General features: G+C 37.0%; 1 pseudogene; it reads left to right on the top strand.

Moving 5' to 3' along the window:
- Positions 1-1,183: 1,183 nt before the first annotated feature.
- Positions 1,184-18,692, top strand: part of LOC118840944 — a 50,617-nt pseudogene continuing 33,108 nt past the window's right edge.

The raw sequence follows: 18,692 nt of genomic DNA, 5'->3' as shown, positions 1-18,692 counted from the left end.
AGGACTTGATAAATGCTTCTCAATTAACTGGTTTGCCAGTCTTCTTTTATCTTAATCACCCACAAATATCCTGAGATTCAATAACACTGTCCTGCGTGCTATCGCTCACACAGGACACTGCATGCTCCAACTCCATGAATTGTAACTGACTGCCCTTCACATTTCATATTCTCTCCTTCTTCATCTCTGTCTCTTGGCTTCCCTGGATTCCTTCAAGTACCAGCAAAAATTCCATATACTACAAAAAACTTTTGCTCATTGCTTAATACTACTGATTTCCCTCTATTGGTTATCTCTGTTATCCATACAAGGTATCTCAAAAGGCTTAGTTCAGCTTGAGCTATTAAAGCTAAAAATTTACCCTGTTCTCATTTATGGCCACAGTAAACTCACTCTTATCTTCCTCCAAAATGCTCATTCTTGATGAGTTAGGTAGAAAATAGTGATAAGCTGTCCAATTTTTTCCCTCACTCAAAGGAACTAACTCAGCAGAGATGATGAGAGCCCCTTGGTGGCCAGAGAGCTGCAATAAGAATGAAGAAGCCCTTGGGCTTAACACTTTGGACACTTGCTCACTGTGTGACCAGGCAAATCACTGAGCCTTAGTTTTCTCATCTTTAAAATAGGGGTAGTAGTAGCATATACCTCAGAATTGTAAGACTCAGATGAGGTAACATGTAGAGTATGCTTTTAAGGAGTCTTTAATTGAAAAAAAACAACAAGGATCTCTCCCCCCTCATATCTTCCAGATACCCAAAGACTACTGCCTTGTTCTCAGAGAAATTAGTTCGCATATTAAAGGGGTTGAGGGAATGGAGGTAGGGGTATCATTTCGACCTCAATAATCAAAGCAGCTGTTACTTTTGTCAGATATTGAAAGTTTTAAAATTATGAATTATATGCAAATAATAAACTATGTTCCAGACTAGTTAGAGGTTTGACAAAATGAGTTTCTTAAAGATTTAAGTTTAAAGTCTGGATGTTTTCTTACCAAAAAAAAAAGGACTTTCATTTTCTTTTTTTTTGCTCTGAATTGGTTCATCCTGTCACAGTCCAGTGTGCAAATGATCCTCAGTCAGTTCAGATTAAAAGGAACAAATAAAGCCGAAGATTCAGTCTGCACGAAATTACTGAGCTTGGTCAGCTATTTGACTTCACTTGTTCCTCTAGAAACAGCCCAGAAATGTCTTCTAAGGAAAAGACCTCAGCGAATCCAGCAGAGGGGGACTGTACCTGCCCCACTCACCAACCTCAAAATTCAATATACTAAGGTTAGTAGATTCAAACTGCACATCTGTTTCCTTACCTTAAGTAGGTGAAAAATACATTTATTGAAAATGGGGGAAGGTTAATGCAGCCTTATTTAAAGTACATTATAAGAATTAACTGTAGCTAAACATAATGGTAATCTGGTTAAATAATCTTACTAAATACAAGATATTTAGTAGGAAAAATAACCTTATATAATTTAGTCTGGATTCTGATGCTCAACTGTATTCACATGTCTTCTTAAGGTTAACCATTGCATAGTTTTGTATGGATGGATTGGGGGAGGGAGCAGGGAATAGTTAAAGATCATTATTTCAATAAGCATATTTAAGATAAAAGCTGAAGGAAACCCAGCATACTGTATTGTGTATTATGAATAAATTAATTTATGTCACTAGATATGCTTACTGCTATTGAAACAGATGCCTAGCAGCAGACTAGTCGACGTTAATAGGAACATAGAGCCAAAGCAGGTCTCCAGCCTTCCCACTTAGGGAATCATGGCTAAAGTGAAACTAAAGCATGGTTCCAACCTGTTAAGTCCGAAATTGTTCCTAAGAGGTGTGCTCATTCCAAACTGTTACATAAAAGCCTGCAAGTCAAATCACAGGACCTATGAAGACAGGTGTTTTTCTCACCCAACTCACTAAAGAAGTGGTGATTTGTTATGTAATTGGAAACCAAGTTTAGCTGTAATTCCCAGCAGAAGATAAGAGTGCTTGTGTCTGAACTCTATAGATGGCCAATTTTGCTTTCTGAACAAATCAATTCTAATAACAGAGAAATTGGGAGAGGAGAAATACCTCTTATTTGCAGCCTTGGAGATCTTAAACATTTTAAAATTTAGCACATTTCTCTTTTCATAAAACTGAGGGTCATGAGCTTTTTTTGGGAAAGTGTCAAATTCTGCACATCATTCCTTTCAAAAATGCTTTATTGGGGGGTATAAATTTTCTTTTAATCTTATTGCAAAAAAAGTTTTTATCAAGTTTAAGGAGTCAATGAATTCCATAAAGGTGTATAGTAACCAAAATAACTTCTATATTCCTAGCAGTTACCATTGTACATTACAGGCAACTTTCTTTCCCCCCCCAAAAAAAATAGGCATCTTAATATTTTTAAAGTGTAATATTCCACATAGTAGCTGGCTTGATTCAGGTTGACTAATACAGAGTTTTTTTGCCATAAATAAATGTGTGAAATCAGGTAGGTGACATAACCTCTTTGGTCCTCAATTCTCTTTCTGTTTCTACAGGCTGATTTCAAATAAATGTTATTTGCTTCCTTTAACTCCAAAATTCTGACAATGCCTGATCTACTTTTTTACTGTCATGTTATGTTGAAGTAAAAGCATATCTCCCCAATTCAAATAAATAAGCATAAGACCCAGCCTTTCTAAATGATGGGCAGGGGAGATGATGAAACTGATTTGGGGTCATTAAGAAACATTTTGAATCCCCAACTTAATAGAAGATTCGACATACAAGAACCAAGAGAAACATAAGGTACATACGAAAGACTGATGATAAGGGATTCATAACAACAGATTGCTTACCTTTTATATAACATAAAATGTAAAATGTATGTCTAACATTCTATTAATAATTGTCGAGCTCATAAGAAAGAGGGGATAAACCTGACTATGATAGGAATTCAAGAAGTAAAACCATTTAGAAACAGCTAAAAACAGTAGCTATTTTATACAAAAGAGGTGCAAGAAGAAGAAAGGATACAGAGGATTTAGATGGGGGGGAGGAGGGCTGGTAGTTCTGGTAACCTACTTTCATTGGGAATGGGTTTAAGAAGGAACAATACATATATATTTAGAAGAGTGTAAAAGTCTTCTGAATTTAGAAGAAATAAAATGGTAGGGATATAGTGAGGGGGGTGAGGACAAGGGAGGGATTAGGACAAGGGAGGGATTTCTAGAGGAGTGAATGAGGGAATAGGTAAAGGGAGTTCAGATCAATAGGAATGGGAGGATAGGGAAGGGATCCTTGGATTGGAGAAGGTTAGTATTAGGAGGACAGAGTAATTGGTGGAAGATGGGAATGGGAGGAGAGGGGAAGGATCTTTAGAGGGGGGAAGGCAAGTAAACAGGAGGGCAGGGCAGTTGGTGGAGGAGTGAGGGTAGGCAAGTAATAGGAAGGCAATATAGTGGGTAGAAGTAAAGTAGAGGAGGCAGGAGGGATAGGAAACAAAAGATATGTACAAATATAAGAAACAGAGCAGTAGAGTATGTTTGGAAAAGTATATGTCTATATATGTATGTGTATATGTATAAGTTTATGTATACATCTGTATGTGTATATATATATCAAGAAACATATGTAAATTATATTGAAGCCTTCTGGGGGAGAAGGGAGGGGAAAAAGAACAAAGTTAAAAAATGCACAACAGAGAACAAAAGAAAACACAAGGAAGCAAAGAAAAGATGGACAATTCTCAACACAAGGTGTATCATTTATCATATAAGCTTTCTTGAAATGAAAATTTATTGTTACATATTTTGAATCCTCTCCTATGTTCTGCTCTGCACATGACATGTTCTTTTTCTTTCTTACTTTATATTTAAGTTTATGATATGTTTTTGTTTCTTTTTTCTGTTTTGTATTTGTGTTCTGGTAAAATAAAATAAAAATCTGTCAAAAAAGAAATATTTTGCTGGTTGAAAACATTTTTACAAAAGTTTTCACCTTCCTAGTGTATCTCAAGGAAAGTTTAATGTTAGCTGTTTCCATCTTGCCAAAAAATAACAATACAAGAGACTTCAGATCATGTGACTAACAAGACAGTAGACTGAATATTTACCCCAATCCAGACAAACTTTCAAATCTTTTTCCTATGAATAAAAAAGGACTTCTGTGTCAGATCTAGATTTATTAAAGAGAAATTTAACTAGGTAAAAGTATTCTGGATTAGCACTGAAGAATAACAATTCTTAGAGAACTCACTCAAGCCCCTTCTCCCATCAGACTCCACACTATTCTCAAGGATGCAGAGACCAACCTGTGGGCTTCTGCTTCAGATCCACGATTGGATTGTCTTTTGCTCCAGATACTGGTAGCACACACCATGCCCTGCCCATGTGCCACCCTGCACTGATTATGCCAAGGCATATTAACAGGATCGAAAAAGGAGTAATTAATTTACACCTGATGGGGAGCAACTTGGTTAGAGACCCATGTCTACAGAAATTTTGTCCAGCGCACTGTTTTTGCATACCCTTTACCCTAGGCACAAGCCTTGATTCAGTCCAGTCAGAGAAGAAAAGGATGACAGCTGAGGGAAAAAGTGGGGTAGTAAGCCAGCAAGTTTGCCTGAAAGAAAGGAAAATTAAACCCAGCTTTGGCAAGAGGTGTGGGAGGGGTGGGGAGGGGGAGGCTACTTAGAACAAGAACCTTAGCTAGTAAAATATAAATCCTGCTACAAAGGAAAAAATGAAGCAGATTTACGATCCAATTATACTCCCCTCTTCAAGTGAGAAGAATCAGAAATTAAGTAATGTGAGAATATAAGGAAAACAGGCAGGCTGAAATAGTAAAGATTTCAAGAAATAACAGAACACACCCCAGAACTTCTTAATATAGAAATTAGATAGAAGATGGAGCTTAAACTTGCTATAATATATATATGTATATGTGTATATATACATACATGCCATGTATGTGTGTGCATGTTATAATGCAAGAAATAATACAAGAAAATTGCCCAGAAGTAGAGAAATTGGTTATAAGGTGGAGCTCAAACTCACAAAAGTTCATTTTTGAGAAACACAAAGACACTAAAGAAATGTTCCTACAGCAAAAATCACAGGATAAAAATTGAAAATATATAGAAAGGGGGAAAATTATGAAAGAACAAAGTAGAGCAATTAATCACTTAAATAATAGGGGTGAAAGAAGGAGAAGAAAAATTGATAAGTTAAAGAAATTAGGAAACAGAAATCGATAAATTAGAAAACTAGGAAAAGGTTGACAAACAGCAGGAGTAGTGAAGTGGACAAGGAGAACACATGGAAAATGGGTTTTATCAAATAAGATTAAGAAAAATCAACCACTGCAACAAAGTGCTAGCCCAAAAAAGGAATGAGAACTATAAAAAAATTAATCAACAGCATTGACACAAATGGAGGAAAAGATGCAGATAACTGAGAAAATTACATTATATTTAAAGGAACCATAAACAACAAAGCAACATCATTATTTAAATTACATTCTCTCAGCAGGATGGCATCTAGAGCCATAATGCAAAATGTTTACTAAAATGAAGAATGAGAATATGTTAACACAATAATAACTGGAAATTTAATGTTCCTTTCTCTGAATCTGACAAATCTAAAAGGAAAATAAGCCAAAGGGGAAACATAGAATTGAACAAGTTGTCAGAGAATTTAGCACTGAATGATTAATGATGCTTTCTGAATGAAACCACTAGATAAAATATTACACATGCACACACACACACATACACACATCAGAAACACATGATGTTTTTACATAACTAGAGCATGTATTGAGATGCGTAAAATTTGCAAATAAGTGTAAAAAAGCAGAAATATTAAACATGTCTTTTAGAGACCATAACAACATAAATACTATTAAGATAACTCAGTTAAGGGGCATCTAGGTGGAGCAATGAGCAGAGCACTGGCCCTGGAGTCAGGAGGACCTGAATTCAAATCTAGCCTCAGACACTTGATACACATACTAGCTGTGTGACCTTGGGTAATTCACTTAACCCCAATTGCCCTGCCTTCCCCCTTCCAAAAAAAAAAAAAGATAACTCAGTTAAGGTAGTACAAGAAAAGTGTGAAAACCTAAATGTAAATTTAAGATAGAAATTCTAAATGATTATTGGTCAAAGAACAAATCGTAATTTTAAAAATCAGAACTAGATGAACAACAATAATAACTACAAGTCAATTTACCCTAATTTCTGAAATGTTGTTGAAGCAATCCTCAGAGGATCTGTTGCATATATTAATAAAATAAAAAGGATTGTAATGGGAAATCATATAATGAAACCAGTGAGTCAATAAACCAAAAATAAATGCAGAAATCTTAAAAATTAGAAGAAAAATATGTAAATTGGAATTCAAGAAGACAGAAAAAGATAAATTAAATCCCCATTCTTCAAAAAGACTAACAATTAAGATATTAATCTTAACCAAAAAGTGTGATACATTATTCCCAGTCAATAATTCTCAAGTCCATGCTCTTATTTATTCAAATGCTCTTTTTCAATTTCTTAGACAGCATTTGTTTATTTCATATTTTTAATTGGCACCATTCTTTATTTGGTTAATGGTTAAACTTCTCTACACAGCCATGAAAGATATATGATTTTCTTCACTTCTGATTTTTTATTGTATGACCTTTAATGGGGTTTGGAAACTATGGCTTAAAGGCCAAATCTGCCCCCACATCCTGCTGTTGTATTGCCTGTGAGCTAGGAATGGTTTTTACATTTTTAAATAAAGTTTTATTATATCTTAAAATGTAAAATCCACTTTTATGTCATTGGCTGTACAAAGACAGATGACAGGCTAGATTCAACCTTTGGCCACAATTTCCCCTGGTCTTTAATGTGCAGGTGGTTTATTCATTTTGAATTTGTCATGGAATATAGTTTAAGATTTTTGTTTACCCTAATTTTTGCCAGAATGCTTTCCAGGTTTCCCAGAAGGTCTTATTAAATAGGTTGTTCTTTCCTAAGTAGTTGTATGCTTTAAAAAAACATAAATGAACAAAATAGAAAAGGGGGATTAATGAACTGAATATGGATTTTAAAAAATTGAAACCAGAAAAAAGCAAAACTTAATAAACACAAAAGATGAAATCTTGAATGTTAAAGGAGAATTATATTTAATCAAAACTGAAAAAAATTCTAAAGAGCTGATAAGTAAAATTAATTACTGAAGGAGGAGGGGCAGAATAGAAAGGCTTGTGGCTCAGTGGTGCTGTTTCTCAGTCTTTCTTTAACAGAAAGGTGCAGTTTGGGCTGGGAAGGTAGCTGATGAGGCTTTGGGAATTTTCCTGGGCCAGTGGCATCTTATCTTCCAATAAAGAAAAATTTGTGGCCCCTTTCATAAGTTTCAGGTTCTGTTTTAATCCTGCAAAACGGGAAGAAGAATGTTTTTATTTTCTACGCAAATGTCCATTCTAACCTCTGCCTACTCCTAGGCATGCATCTAACTTGCTATAAAAATTGATTTTACTGTCTCTGTCTCTATGAGAAATTTTTATTCAAAAGCAGAATAAAGAGTGCCCTATGTGATTATATTGGAAATGAACCAGAACCCTTAAAATATCTACCAACTATGATACCTAAAATGCTAAAATCACAGTCACTCCATTGAATTATATGGCATCTCCTTTCAAATTGCAAGGTTTCTTCAAGAGTAACACATCAAACTGTCCTTTTACATATGTGCCTTAGTGTTTACCATGAGTGTATCATGCTACTTTCTTCCAGTTAAAGCTAACTGAGATAAGGCACCGGGGAAATGGGATCACTGAATCCCAGAGTGGGAGAGGAACTTAAGTTACTGTACACCTGAACAGCAGCCCTTTCTAAGGCAACTTAGGGATGCTCATGCAGCCCTCACTAAGGAGTAAAGGAGGATGCCTGATATCCCAGATTTGTCAGGATCACTTCTCTCTAAAGATAATAGCATTACTTAGGGAAAGGTTGAGAACTACAACAAAAATCAGAAGACCCTATTAGCCACTGCTTATGATTCATTAGGATCCTTCCCCTCTATTAATGTGAATAATTGAAAGTTGAGTCCATAATCAAAACATATTTGGTAGTGAGTGCTAAAATTCTCTGGCATTCCTAAATACTGCTAGCCCTATATCAAACATTACATGGGTGTATTGCACTTTTTTAATTGAGTTTTATTTTATTTTCAGTTCCAAATTCTTTCCTTTCCTCCACCTTCTCCCACACCCATTGAGAATGCAAGGAAAACAAAAGTGTTACAAATATAAATTGTTATACAAAACAAAGTCTCGCATTAGTCTTGTCCCAGAATAAAAAGAATAAGGGAAAAAAGAAACATGTTTCAATCTGCACTCTGATTCCACAAGCCCTCCACTGAGACCAAGATAGCGTGTTTTATCATGAGCGTTTGGCATTATGGTTAGTCACTGTATCTTTTAAAGTTGAAGCCTCTGTATCATATTGTTGTTATTGTACAAATTTTTCCCCTGGCTCTGCTCACTTCACTTTGCAACAATTCACCTAAGTCTTGCCAAGTTTATGCGTTGAGGCCAAAACTCACATAACATTCTGTAACAACTCATAGCACGTGGTAAGTTGTCATCTTAGAGGCTCTCTTGATGACAGGTGTGCTTCTCAGCTCAAGAAAACCCAATGATCAAAAGTATAAATGTGCGACATGGATTAATTAGTACTAGGCGTAACCAATTAATGACCAATCTTAGCTTTGAAGAATTTCCAGTAGTCCTTTAAATATCAAGGTCCCTAAAGAATTTAAGTAGCTACTTACCATGCTGGAGAGGGTGATAGGAATTAGAAACTTGTAAGTGAAGTATTTTTAAGTATTACAAAGAAGTATTAAAAAACATTTTTAGTGAAAGACTAATCAGAAATTGTATATCTGAAAGTATATCTGAAATGTTAAAATGCAAGTTAATGCATAATCCTTAATATTTGCAACTCAGTCTACATGAAACTTCCCAGGAACACAATTATTGTGTAAATTGAGGTATGCCTATTTCAAAGGTGGTTATTCATTTTTTTTAGTAATTTCTAATTCCTGAGAACCCCAAAAGCCAGAGCATTAGGCTGCCACTGTGACTGCATGAGGAACAAAAGGACTAGACTAGACTATACTTAAAAAGATATGTGAGGCAGTCTTGGCTGTGTAAATTGCAAAATTGGCTTAGTCGTTGTGCATTGTAATTAAAACATGCCTTGAAAACAAACGAATGAAATTCAAATATTTGTCCAAACTTAAAGTCCCATTGCTTTAACTTCCTTCTCTGAGTCATGAAGTCTCAAGGCTTCATGTAAGTATTCTTTGTCATATGGAGGTATAGAAAATTGTTTATACTTATTTTGGTGCTATTATGATAATTTTACTTGTATTTTGATGGTGAACTCTTAGTGGGAATGCTTCATAAACTCCTCAAAATAAAACTTAGAAGGAAGACTTTAAGACTTTAAAGCATTTGGATATAGGTATCAAGTTTTTTTGTAGTTTTTTTGGTTAATTTTATTTCTGGTAAGATATAGGATGAATACATGTGGCTACCCTCTCATTTTCCCTGATGTGTTTTTAAAAAGCATAAGTGATTGTCAACACTAATATTTAGTTTTTCCAAAAACTCATTCTTGAAAACTGCTCTTCAGGTTTGACTATCATACAAAATCAAAACTAAGGTGCAGTTTTCCATTTGCCTAATTTGTGCTTTGCCACTTATTTTTCTGCTTTGTTTTCATTTTTTAAAATTTTCTGTGGGTTTTTTTTTCATTCCTTGTTATTTCCTCCTCTGTTTCATATATTTTTTTCTGACTCATTGCTGCTTCCTTCTCTGGATTTTTGTTGTAGACTTGCCCTGAATGAGAGGTAATGAATTATATTGGCAAAAAACAAAGGCCATGACATCACAGGTCATATGAATATAGATTTAAAGTTCAAAGGGCCTTTAGAAGTGATTGGATCCAATTCTTTCATTTTACAGATGAAGAAATGGAATCCTAGAGCTGGCTAATCAGGGTTACACAAGCAAAAAAATATCAGAAGCAAGATTTGAACAGAAGTCTTTTGATACTTCCTAATGTACTATGTTGAGCTGGGATTCTTCACTGACAAAATACAAGACATAGGGTAAGACATTTAATCCCTCTGAATTTTATTTTTCTCAGTGAGGTACAGCAGAAAATGAGTGGGATTTGGAGTCAAGAGACTTGGGTTCAAATATTGATTTTGTCTTTTAATACATGTATGGCCTCAAGCAAGTAAATTTGCCTCTCTGGGTCTCAGTTGCTTCATCTCTATAATAAAGGAGTTAGACTGCATGACCTCTAAAGTGCCATGTAATCCAAAGTAGGAATGCTGCCAATTGACAAAATTTGCTTTCCTGGATTGTTGTAAAGGTCAAATGACACAGTAAACACTAACAACACTTGTACTTATGCTTAATAGTTTACAAAGTGTTTTTGTCACAATAGCCCTGTGGAAATGTAAGAACAATGTTACTTGCAGCTATTGTGGTTGTATAAAGCCAACAACAAAACCAACAACATCAGCACACAAAAGGGCTCCTACCACAAGGTTCTTTGATCTGCTTTTCTAAGGAAAGTAACTTTAAGGGGTTTATAATCTCACTTTAATTACACATACATACATCATTCATTTAGTTCAGGGGGGAAAGTCAGCACCCTGAACTTCAGAGAAAATACAAACAGAAATAACAAGCAGAAATTGCATAAACAAAGTAAATAACACAAGTCAACAGACAGAATTCTATCTGACTGTAGCAATGCATACATTTACCAGAGAGAGAAGCGCCAACATCTGGGTTTTTTTTTCAGTATTTTTGGGGGGTCTTCTTTATCAAGTCATTGACTTTTTTTCATGATTTTCTTGCATCACTCTCATTTCTCTTCCCAATTTTTCCTCTACTTCTCTTATTTGCTTTTTCAAATCCTTTTGGAGCTCTTCCATGGCCTGAGGCCAATTCATATTTTTCTTGGAGGCTGTGGATGTAGGATCTTTGACATTTTTACTTCTTCTAGCTGTATTTTTTTATCTTCTTTGTCACCAAAAAACATTCTGTAATCTGAGTCTGAGTCCTTTTGTGATTCTTGCTTATTTTCCCAGCCAATTACTCGACTTTTGAGCTTTGGTAAGGAGAGTTCTTTGTCCCAAGCTTCAGGGGTTTTGTGCTGCTGTTTTCAGAGCTTCTTCTATTCTGAGGAGGTATGATGCTCCTCTCATGGCCTGTACTCTGGTCTGTGATAGCAACCACTCCTTTCTGCTGTGTAACTACCAGGAAGACTCCCTCTCCACAGTCACTGCAAGCTCTGCCACACCAGCACTCTTCCTCCCCCAAGAACTTCCAACTGGGACCAAAACCCAGATCCAAGCAGGGCAAAGCAAGAAAACCCTGCCTCTGCCACAGCAAAGCACTCTCTCCTCTCCCGCTCTGATCCACCACTTGATTCCTCCCAACTTGTGGGCCAGGGGCTCCAGAAGCAGCTGCCTCTGAAGCTCTGGAAGCAGCCGCCTGAGTTTCCTGATGCTGCAGCTGCTGGCCACTCCCAGGCTGGGGCCAGACTGTGCACTTCTCTCATCCAGATCCAGCAGTTTGTCACTGACCTACTGCATTGTTTTCGGCATTTGTGGTTTGAGAAGTCTGGCAACTACCACAGCTCAGTGATTCAAAGCCCTGAGGCCTGCACCACCTGGTCTACTTTGGTCTGGTCTCTTCAGGCCAGCCCAAGCTGGGCTGCACTCTGCTCTCAGTATGGTGTGATAGACCCTTCCCAGTGACCGTCCAGGCCATCTTGGGCTGGAGACTTGTTTTCTTCTATTATTTCATAGGTTCTATAGCTCTAGAATTTGTTTAGAGCCATTTTTACAGGTGTTTGGAAATGTTTGGGGTAGAGCTTAAGCAAATCCCTGTTTTCAAGCAGCCATCTTGGATCTGCCCCCCAACATCTGGGTTTTCAAAACTGGGGGCTCCTTAATGGCTACCCAGAGTCTCCACACCACCACTCTTTCAATGAGTGAGCCCCAAAGCAAAATGCTAACCTCAGAGTATATATAGACTTCTTCAGGGTCAGAGGGTATCACAACCATACAACTCACACCCATGTGATCTAGGCCTTCCCATGACTTAAGCAGGTCATCAAAGACTCCCAATTCAATCAAAGATTTTTGATTGAAACAAAGGCAAGACTCAAAGGCACCTGATTGACTTAGTGCTGAGAAGCACTCCAAAAAAAAACAGCAAAATGTCCCACCCTGCTTCCCCTTACAACAAGGCATTGTACCAAATGGCCCTTAAGCTCCTTCTAGCTCTAAATCCATGATCTATGAAGTGATAATGATCATAATGAGCCCTATTTACAACAATAACACATTAAATATAGTGCTTACTAATTTACAGAGTGTTTTCTTCACTATAGTCCTCATGGGGCATTGGACATGATGGCCCCTAAGGGTCTCTTCTAGCTCTGTCTATAATACCATGATATATGCATTAAGCTGAATTAAAAACCTCTATATGTGCATGCTGATATGATGAGAGGTGAACATCAGATGTGAGATAAAGTAACTGTGCTCCCTTTGCAAAGTCTGAAAATTGTACTTTCCCCTGTCTGAATTTATGTCTCCAGACTTTGAACCTTCTCCATAACAAATATAAACAAACTGAAGACAAAACAAATAGCCCTGTCTGATGGAAGGTGAGATTTGCTGAAAAAAATTGGTGCATCTAAAAGGTCTACTAAAAGTTTTTCTTCTCTTCCATGGTGTGTTAAACCATAATGATAATCACAGCTAGTATTTATAGATCCTTCTAAGCTTTGAAAACCATGTTACCTGCATTGTCTCTTTCAATCCCTACAACAACCTTTCATGAGATACTTCCATGATAGATACTACAGGTATTATAATAGATTACATTACAAATAAGGAAACGGAGGCTTGAAGAGGGTAACAGACTTGCCTCTGTTTCACGGCTAACAATGAAAGTCATCAGATTCCAAGTTGGCCCTTCCTGACTCTAGGTCTAGATTGTTTTCCACTTGTCTGAGGGATTGCCTTGCCAGCCCAAACCGGGAGAAGTAGAAAGAGCGTCACTCTTACAATCAACCACCATGAGTTTAAGTCTCAGAGGCAGGACTTCTTACATACATATATTTATGTATGCATGTATATGTGTATATAATATGCATATGTACATATGTGTGTATATATTTATATGTGTACATGTATACACACACATATAATTTCTGCCAATAACAGAACATAAGGACAGACTGGTTAAAGTTTTGGATCATCTACCACTGTCGATAGATAAATGCCAGCATTTAGCTCTTCTCTCAAGCTCATGCTTCATATAGCATTCCAATTAGGTGTAAGCACTGATACAAGGAAGATAGAAATGCTTTCAGCCACATTCACAGAATCTTTGAGGGAAAAAGACAATTTTTAAAGAATTTGGCAGTTAACAATATCATACATTAAGAACTATACTGCTATCACTAAACCTCCTTTGTGCATATATAATTTAGGACACATAGAAACAGAAGAATAAGAAATTCAGAGCTTTTGGAAAATTAATGAATAGACAAATGTGAAAAAAAACAAATCCTTTGTATTCTACATGCACCAGGACTGCCCTGTTCTCCATACATATTCCAGCCTGGAAGATGTGAGAGTTATCCTATACTAAGAGAGTGATGTTCAAAAGACCAATTGCTTTGAAAAGCAGAAGTTTCATAGAAAATGAGATTCAGAACCCCATCCAAAATTGGGAGTTCTTTGCTTTGAAGTGGACTGTCACTGAGAAGTTCAAAGACCGTATCAATGAAGCAAAATTCTAAGCATTGCCTATTCATAATCAATTGATTTAAATTTTGACCAGTGCCAACTTGGATGCTGCACAGTAGCTGCACTGTCTGTACTAGACAACAATGATTTCAGCATACATTACAAAACAGAAAAGACTAGTGTTTATGCATATACACTATCCTAAATGCAATATAAAAAAGAAATTGTGCTGATTCTTAAAGAAATTGTGAACTCTATGGTACCCAGGGAGATTTACTATGAGGAAGTAAGAAGGTATTGAAGCCAGAGGGTATATGAACCATATATATGAAAATTACATTGAACCAACCTTCCTGGCCTCAGTTGCAAGTGGATGACTAGAGGCAACATGAGATGCTTGATGAAGGACTGAGGAAATGATATACCCCAAAAGCAAGGAAGCTGTGCTAAAGGTATCAAAATACAGTCACTTAAAAGCACCATTCTGGTCAAACAAAGGCAGATATAGGAGCTGTACAATGGAATATTGGACTGGACTATGACTTATTCCCCTAATGGTACCAAGAAACAGTTGATTCTACCTAGAGCATATCACTCTATATCCATGAAAGCTTTTTTTTTAATTTATTTTTTAATTTAATATATTTAGTTTTCAGCATTGATTTTCACAAGAGTTTGAATTACATATTTTCTACCCATTTCTACCCTGCCACCCACTCCGAGATGGTGTACATTCTGGTTGCCCCGTTCCCTAGGCAGCCCTCCCTTCTGTCACCCCTCTCCTCTCCCATCCCCTTTTCCCTTCCTTTCTTGTAGGGCAAGATAAATTTCTATGCCCCATTGCCTGTGTATCTTATTTCCTAGTTGCATGCAAAGAACTTTTTTGTTTTTGCTTTTGAAAATCTGTTTTTAAAACTTTGAGTTCCAAATTCACTCCCCTCTTCCCTCCCCACCCACCCTCCCTAAGAAGGCAAGCAATTCAACATAGGCCACATGCGTATCATTATGTAAAACCCTTACACAATACTCATGTTGTAAAAGACTAACTCTATATTGCTCCTTCCTAACCTATCCCCCTTTATTGAATTTTCTCCCATGACCCTCTCCCTTCTTGAAAGTATTTTTTATTACCTCCTCCCCCTATCTGTCCTCTCTTCTATTGTCCCCTCCTTCTTTCCTGTGGGATAAGATACCCAATTGAGTGTGTATGGTATTCCCTCCTCAGGTCATATCAGATGAGAGCAAGATTCACTCATTCCCCCTCACCTGCTCCCTCTTCCCTTCCTACTTTTTCTTGCCACTTTTATGCGAGATAATTAACCCCATTCAATCTCTCCCTTTCTCAATATATTCATCTCTCATCCCTTAATTTGATTTTTTTTAGATATCATCCCTTCATATTTAACTAACCCTGTGCCCTCTGTCTATATATACATATATATATATATATGTACACACACAGATTTTTATATATATATATATATTATATATGCATATTCCCTTCAGCTACCCTAATACTGAGGTGTCATGAATCATACACATCATCTTTTCATTTAGGAATGTAAACAAAACAGTTCAAATTTAGTAAGTCCCTTGTGATTTCTCTTTCTTCTTTACCTTTTCATGTTTCTCTTGATTCTTGTGTTTGAAAGTCAAATTTTCTATTCAGCTCTAGTCTTTTCACTGAGAAAGCTTGAAAGTCCTCTATTTTCTTGAAAGTCCATATTTTGCCTTGGAGCAAGATACTCAGTTTGGCTGGGTAGGTGATTCTTGGTTTTAATCCTAGCTCCACTGACCTCTAGAATATCATATTCCAGGCCCTTCGATCCCTTAATGTAGAGCTGCTATATCTTGTGTTGGTCTGATTGTGTTTCCACAATACTCAAATTGTTTCTGTCTGGCAGCTTGCAGTATTTTCTCCTTGATCTGGGAGCTCTGGAATTGGGCCACAATATTCCTAGGAGTTTTCTTTTTGGGATCTATTTGAGGAGGCGATCGATGGATTCTTTCAATTTCTATTTTACCCCGTGGCTCTAGAATATCAGGGCAGTTCTCCTTGATAATTTCTTGAAAGATGATACCTAGCCTCTTTTTTTGATCATGCCTTTCAGGTAGTCCAATAATTTTAAAATTATCTCTCCTGGATCTATTTTCCACGTGAGTGGTTTTTCCAATGAGATATTTCACATTGTCTTCCACGTTTTCATCCCTTTGGTTCTGTTTTATAATATCTTGATTTCTCATACAGTCACTAGCTTCCACTTGCTCCAATCTAATTTTTAAGGTAGTATTTTCTTCAGTGGTCTTTTGGACCTCCTTTTCCATTTGGCTAATTCTGCCTTTCAAGACATTCTTCTCCTCATTGGCTTTTTGGAGCTCTTTTGCCATTTGAGTTAGTCTAGTTTTTAAGGTGTTGTTTTCTTCAGTATTTTTTTCAGTATTTTCTTGTGTCTCCTTTAGCAAGTCCTTGACTTGTTTTTCATGGTTTTCTTGCATCATTCTCATTTCTCTTCCCAATTTTTCCTCTTCTTCTCTAACTTGCTTTTCCAAATCCTTTTTGAGCTCTTCCATGGCCTGAGACTAGTTCGTGCTTTTCTTGGAGGCTCTTTGATTTTGTTGACTTCTTCTGGCTGTATGTTTTGGTCTTCCTTGTCACCAAAGAAAGATTCCAAAGTCTGAGACTGAATCTGAGTGAGTTTTCGTTGCCTGGCCATGTTCCCAGCCAACTTACTTGACCCTCAAGTTTTTCAGCAGGGTATGACTGCTTGTAAAGAGTACTTTGTTCCAAGCTTGAGGGGATGCACCATTGTTTTCAGAGCTATTTCTATACATCCAGCTCTGCCACACCAGCACTCCTCCTTCCCCAAGAACGGCCAACCTGGACCTGATGCAAATCTTAAGCAGGCTCTGCACTCCTGCTCTGATTCGCCACTTAATACCTCCCACCAGGTGGGCCTGGTGCCAGAAGCAACGGCAGCTGTAGTTCTGTAGGTGCACCTCCTCCACTGCCCCCGGGGCGATGGCTGAACTGTGAACTCCTTTCACTCTGTCCCCAGCAGCTTTTCCCACTAACCTTCTCTGTTGTTTTTGGTGTTTGTGGGTTGAGAAGTCTGGTAACTGCCACAGCTCACTGATTCAGGGTGCTGGGGCCTGTTCTACCTGGCTCCTGGTCTGGTTGGTTCACACAGCCCATGCTGGGCTCCCTTCCTCTCCCAGCTCCGTGAATGATAGACCTCACCCAGTGACCATCCAGGCTGTCCTGGGCTGGAGCCCTGCTTCCCTCTGCTATTTTGTGGTTTCTGCAGTTCTAGAATTTGTTCAGAGCCATTTTTATAGGTTTTTGGAGGGACGTGGCAGGGAGCTCACGCAAGTCCCTGCTTTCAAGCCGCCATCTTGGCTCTACCCACCTATCCATGAAAGCTTTACATGATGACTTCGAATATGTGGGTCAAGAAAGGACCTGGAATCTAGTATGGAACCAATTTTTACTGGTGAGACTCTCCCTCAGTATCTTGTTTCAAGAGTAGAGATGAAATTTATAGCGCCAGTATGAGGCCCAGAGAATCAATAGAAGGACTGACTCTCAGTGGAGATTAAAAACATTTTGGAGGCACTTTAAGGTAGGATGCCTCTAGCAGCATAAATTAATAAGCAGGAAAGATTTTTAGTAGAGTGAAATTAATAACCTAAAGTGAATCAAAAGTTTCTAAACACAGCAGAATAAGTTGGAAATCCAAGAACGCAGGAACAGAGGCATATATTATCATATGTACTGTATAGATCTTCTTTCTTATTATCTCATTGAGTACACATGGTTCTCCCTTGTCTAACATATCCTTCAATTTATTTTTGAGTGAGCAGCTCCCCTACCCACCACCACTACCTGCTTACATGTGTTTGTGTATATGTTTGCATGGTGATATCTATCTTGCGTTCCTCTTCCCAGTATTCTAACACTGAACCATGCATCCCATGATTATTAAGAACATGAAATAAAGTAAAATAATATGCAATTATCCATGTGACTTAAACACTACACAACCTAATCTTATAAAAACATATGAGAATTGAGTGAATTCATTTTGGGGAACTTCAATTCACTTAAAAGTCTTGCCTACATTTTTAATGACTTTTGAAAGATTATGCTATGGTTTACATTTTTATTGCTCAAAATAAACTAAAGGGGGAAGTGAGAATTGCAGAATTGTGGCATATTTGACTTAGAAGGGTGGTAAAGTGGTACCACTGACATATGTGAATAAGATGTTTTGAGTGTTTTGGCTTAATCACTATAGGAAATTTTCCAAGGCTATTTCACTATGTATTTAACCTTGATTTCCTTATGTATTTCCCAATAGATATTTATAAACAATGAATAGCATAATTCAGTGAGTGGCAAGAAATTACCAGTCATTAACCCTGCTACTGAAGAAAAAATTTGTCATGTGGAAGAAGGAGATAAGATGAGTTTTCTCACATCAGAGTTATTAGGAAACCTTACTTTCTCTAATTATCTTGTTTAAAAAATGTTATTTATTTACTTTTAACATTTTTAAATTAATTTATCTCCCCCTCTCCAGCTCTACACCCATCAATTGAGAAGGCAAACAATATATCATTTACACACGTGAAATCATGTGAAACACATTTCCATGCTAGACATGTGGCAAAAAAAAATTACTTGTGAAAATAATACTCCAGTTTGTATTCAGAGTTCATCAGTTCTCTAAAAGTTGAATAACCACCTTAGCAAAACTGAATTGCATCCTTCAGGGGAAAAAGTGGACATATAATGAATTAGAGGACATTCAAACATTTCTGGCATAAAAAAACAGAGATGGATGGAAAATCTGACATTCAAATACAAGAATCAAAAGGAGTTTTTAAA

This window comes from Trichosurus vulpecula, chromosome 1, assembly GCF_011100635.1.
Source record: "Trichosurus vulpecula isolate mTriVul1 chromosome 1, mTriVul1.pri, whole genome shotgun sequence".
Lineage (NCBI taxonomy): Eukaryota > Metazoa > Chordata > Mammalia > Diprotodontia > Phalangeridae > Trichosurus > Trichosurus vulpecula.
Note: the sequence above shows the minus strand (reverse complement) of the source record. Positions and strands in the feature narration are given on the sequence as shown.